This window comes from Ovis aries, chromosome 1 (genome assembly GCF_016772045.2).
Source record: "Ovis aries strain OAR_USU_Benz2616 breed Rambouillet chromosome 1, ARS-UI_Ramb_v3.0, whole genome shotgun sequence".
Classification (NCBI taxonomy): Eukaryota; Metazoa; Chordata; class Mammalia; order Artiodactyla; family Bovidae; genus Ovis; species Ovis aries.
In genome coordinates, this window is record NC_056054.1 from 233,061,413 (window position 1) to 233,066,784 (window position 5,372).

At 37.0% G+C, this 5,372-nt stretch overlaps 1 non-coding gene across 1 annotated transcript; it reads right to left on the minus strand.

The window, feature by feature from the left end:
- Nucleotides 1-4,746: 4,746 nt before the first annotated feature.
- On the minus strand, nucleotides 4,747-4,818 carry TRNAW-CCA (transfer RNA tryptophan (anticodon CCA)). Its single transcript has one exon. It is a non-coding gene; the product is annotated as a tRNA-Trp (tRNA).
- Nucleotides 4,819-5,372: the final 554 nt, after the last annotated feature.

Sequence of the window (5,372 nt, forward strand, 5' to 3'; positions counted from 1 at the left end):
ACCAATTTTGATTTTACATTAATTTTAAAAGAATAATGTTATTTGCCTAAATGTTGCATGCTTTTTATTTTAAAATTCAAGCAATTAAAAAATTCACAAAAAGGAAATCTTAAAAAGTGAATTAGGAAAGAAACATATGACGTTAGCTAATGTGAGTATGAAAAGTCTAAGATATGAAATAAGTATTGAGTAATATATACACTTTTGTTTTAGAAACAGTGCTTAAAAATCTGGTGAGTCAACAATCAAATCTTACCATATAGTATGACATGCACTGTTAAAAATAAAATTTGTAGATGCCCTTGAAATAAATGTTAGTTTCAGATTCTTCTAGCTATAATTTTCAAAAGGAAATTTTGCTTTACATTGATCCAAGTTTCTTTGTATAAACGTTATTAATTTATTGTTAATAAAAGTACCTATGAGCAAAATATCTTGTTAGTCACAAAAATAACCAGACATGATGGCAGAGATGGGTAGGTACTCATGAAACTTACTTCCACTTTTTGAACACATAGCTAGGTTACATTTCCTGGGCTCCTTTGGCATTAGAAACAGACATGAGATGGAGTTTTAACGGATGGAATGTAGGGAGACTGACCTACATTCACCTTTGGTTGGGTGGTTGGTTTAGTCGCTAAGTTGTGTTTTCTTTAGGAGAACCCAAAATGTCTCCTGTGTATTTCTGTAAAGGGTCTTTTTCTGTCTTTGCCTCCCAAAAGATGTAGAAGATTTCTAAGCCTTAGGGGTAAGTGACTAAAATTACAGAGATTATGCCTGTAAGGAGCAGAGACCCCCACCAGCAATCCACATTGAATTATTACAGAAGCAATAAACCTTTGCTGTGGCAAGTTGCAGGGACAGAGGGATTTTTTGTTTTGTTTTGTAGGCAGTTTTATTTTTTATTTTTTTTAACAGCTCTTTTCTTGCCCTATGCCAAGTTTTCTCTACTTTGCACTATTAACTTATTGGACTAGGTAAATCTTTGCTGTGGGGACTACACATTATATCATCTCTGGTTTCTATTCATTAGATGCTCACAGCGCCTGTCCTCCTCCATCAGTGACGATCAGAAATGTCTCCAGACATTCCAAACATCCCCTTAAGGGTAAAATCACCCCTATTTGAGAACTACTGGTCTAATATAGTCAGGTTTCTGTTCTTAAAGTTTTATAAAAGAGTTCTCTACTCTTTTACATAATGAGTTTCTGAAAAATCTGAAGTCAGAGTTTGAAAGATGAGCAATATATTTATGTTATAAAGTTTTTTTATAGAAGACAAACAAAAGGGAGATAAACCTTTTTAACTTATCATTGCATTCAGTAGCACATTACGAGGCTGTTGTTGCAGTAATTTTTCCATGTTTTCAAACTCTGCATTTTTCCTTCACCATTGAACCCACATTTGATCACCATAAATCCATTGAACTGTAGCTTGAAGTTCAAGCATTATCACTGAAAGCATAGAGAAGGACTTTCACCTGTGTCACAATTTTGTAAGACCTGTGCTTTTTGTTTTTATAAGGTACATTGCAATCTTCCATTTCCCACTCATTTTTATGAAATGAAAATAAATATCAAAATAATCAAATAAATATCCCTATATAACAAAGATGGCCACAAAGCCAGAGTCAAATTGGTGACATTCATTTTTTAAAAATTTCGTTCTTATTTTATATTAGATTACAGTTGATTTACAATGTTGTTAGTTTCAGGTGTACAGCAGTGATGCAGTTCTATATATACAGATGTCCAGTTTTTTCATTCTTTTCCCATATAGGTTATTACAGATTATTGAGTAGAGTTCCCTGTGCTATACAGTAGGTCCTTGTTGATCATCTGTTTTATATATTGTACTGTGTATATGCTAATCTCAACTCCTAATTTACCCCTCCCCTGTCCGTGAACTTCCTGATGTTCAAGCTGGTTTTAGAAAAGGAAAAGGAACCAAAGATCAAATTGCCAACATCCGATGAATCATGGAAAAAGCAAGAGACTTCCAGAAAAACATCTATTTCTGCTTTATCGACTATGCCAAACCCTTTGACTGTGTGGATCACAATAAACTGTGGAAAATTCTGAAAGAGATGGGAATACCAGACCACCTAACCTGCCTCTTGAGAAATCTGTATGCAGGTCAGGAAGCAACTGTTAGAACTGGACATGGAACAACAGACTGGTTCCAAATAAGAAAAGGAGTGAGTCAAGGCTGTATATTGTCACCCTGCTTATTTAATTCCTGTGCAGAGTCCATCATGAGGAATGCTGGACTGGAAGAAACACAAGCTGGAATCAAGATTGCTGGGAGAAATATCAATAACCTCAGATAACCACCACCCTTATGGCAGAAAGTGAAGAGAAACTCAAAAGCCTCTTGATGAAAGTGAAAGAGGAGAGTGAAAAAGTTGGCTTAAAGCTCAACATTCAGAAAACAAATATCATGGCATCCGGTCCCATCACTTCATGGGAAATAGATGGGGAAACAGTGGAAACAGTGTCAGACTTTATCTTTTTAGGTTCCAAAATCACTGCAGATGGTGACTGCAGCCATGAAATTAAAAGACGTTTACTCCTTGGAAGAAAAGTTATGAGCAACCTAGATAGCATATTGAAAAACAGAGACATTACTTTGCCAACTAAGGTCCGTCTAGTCAAGGCTATGGTTTTCCCAGTAGTCATGTATGGATGTGAGAGTTGGACTGTGAAGGCTGAGAGCCAAAGAAGTGATGCTTTTGAACTGTGGTGTTGGAGAAGACTCTTGAGAGTCCCTTGGACTGCAAGGAGATCCAACCAGTCCATCCTGAAGGAGATCAGCCCTGGGATTTCTTTGGAAGGAATGATGCTAATGCTGAAACTCCAGTACTTTGGCCACCTCATGCGAAAAGTTGACTCATTGGAAAAGACTCTGATGCTGGGAGGGATTGGGGGCAGGAGGAGAAGGGGATGACCGAGGATGAGATGGCTGGATGGCATCACTGACTCGATGGACATGAGTCTGAGTGAACTCGGGAGTTGGTGATGGACAGGGAGGCCTGGTGTGCTGCGATTCATGGGGTCGCAAAGAGTCGGAAACGACTGAGCGAGTGAACTGAACTGAACTGAACTGAACTCTCTTTCCATTTTGGTAACAATAAGTTTGTTTTTTGAAATCTGTGAGTCTGTTTCTGTTTTGTAAATATGTTCATTTGTATCATTTTTTAAGATTCCATATATGAGTAGTAGCATACAATATTTGTCTTTCTTTGTCTGATTTACTTCAGTCAGTATAATAATCTCCAGGTCCATCTATGTTGCTGCAGATGGCATTATTTCATTCTTTTTAATGGTTGAGTAATATTCCATTGTATGTATATATATTTCATCTTCTCTATCTATTCCTCTGTCAATGGACATTTAGGTTATTCCATGTCTTGGATTTTGTAAATGGCACTGCTAAGAACATTGGGGTGCATGTATCTTTTTGAGTTACAGTTTTCTTCAGATAAATGCACAGGAGTGGGACTGCTGGGTCATATAGTAGTTCTGTTTTTAGAATTATTGTTCCTCTTGGTGTGTATGTATTAAGTTGCTCCTCCATATTGTTCTCCATAGTGTGTATGTGGGTGTGTGTAAAGATGCTCAGTTGTGCCTGACTCTTTGTGACACCACGGTCTATAGCCCACCCGGCTCCTCTGTTCAAGGAATTTTCCAGGCAAGAATACTGGAATTGGTTGCCATTTCATACTCCAGGGGATCTTCCTGAGCCAGGCATTGAACACACATTTCTCATGTCTCCTGCATTGGCAGGCATATTCTTTACCACTGCACCACCTGGGAAGCCCTGTTCTCCATGGTGGCTGTATCAATTTACATTCTCACCAACAGTGCAGAAGAGTTCTTTTTTCTCCACACCCTCTCCAGAATTTATTGTTCATAGATTTTTTGATGATGGGCCTTATGATGAGTATGAAGTGATACCTCATTGTAGTTTTGATTTGCATTTCTCTAATATTAGCAATTTTCATGTACAGCATATTTTCATGTGCTTTTTGGCCATCTGTATGTCTTCTTTGGAGAAATATCTATTTAGATATTCTGCTAATTTTGATTAAGTTATTTTGATGTTTACCTGCAAGAGCAGTTTGTATATTTTGGAGATTAATCCCTATCTGTTGCTTCATTAGCAAATATTTTTTGTCATTCTGTGAATTGTCTTTTAAAAAAAATTTTATTAGAGTATAATTGGATATACAAAGTTATAGGTTATACAAGATTATTGGATATACAAGGTTATAAGTTGTTTTTCATTTTGTTTATGGTTTGCTTTGCTTTGTAAAAACTTTTAAGCTCAAGTCCCATTTGTTTGTTTTCATTACTCTAGGAGGTGGATCCAAATATGGCAAAGAATGTTCTGGCTATGTTGTCCTCTAAGAGCTTCATAGTATCCAATTTTACATTTATTTAGGTCCTTAACCCATTTTGGGTTAATTTTTGTGTATGGTATTAGAAATTTCCTAGTTTCATTCTTTTACATGTAGCTGTCCAGTTTTCCCAGTGTTGCTTATTGAAGGGATTGTCTTTTCTCTACTGTATATTCTTGTCCCATTTGTCATAGGTTAATTGAGCATGAGGTGAGGTGAGGTGAAGTCGCTCAGTCGTGTCTGACTCTTTGCGACCCCGTGGACTGTAACCTACTAGGCTTCTCTGTCCATGGGATTCTCCAGGCAAGAATACTGGAGTGGATTGCCATTTCCTTCTCCAGGGGATCTTCCCAATCCAGGGATCGAACCCGGGTCTCCTGCATTGGAGGCAGACGCTTTAACCTCTGAGCCACCAGGGAAGCCCTAATTGAGCATAGGTGCATGCATTTATTTCCAGGATTTTTATCCTAATCCATTGATCTAGATTTCTGTTTTTGTGCCAGTACTGTAACTGTTTTGTTACTGTAGCTTTGTAGTACAGTCTGAGCTTAGAGAACCTGATTCTTCCAGCTCCATTTTTGTTTCTTGGGATTGGGTTTGGCTATTTGAGGTCTTCTGTGTTTTGATACAAATTAAAACTTTTTTATTCTAGTTCTGTGAAAAGTGTCATTGGTAATTTAATAAGGATTGCATTGAATCTATGGATTGTCTTAGGTAGTATAGTCATTTTGACAATATTGATTCTTCCCTCCAAGACCATAGAATTCTGTTTGCCTTTGATTTTCATTGGCATCTTATAGTTTTCAGAATACATGTCTTTTGCCCCCTCAGCTATGTTAATTCCTAGGTATTTTCTTCTTTTTGATACAGTAGTAAATGGGATTATTTCTTTAATTTCTTTCTGATGCTTTGTTGTTAGTGTATAGAAATGCAAGAGTTTTCTATGTATTAATTTTGTACCCTGCAACCTTAC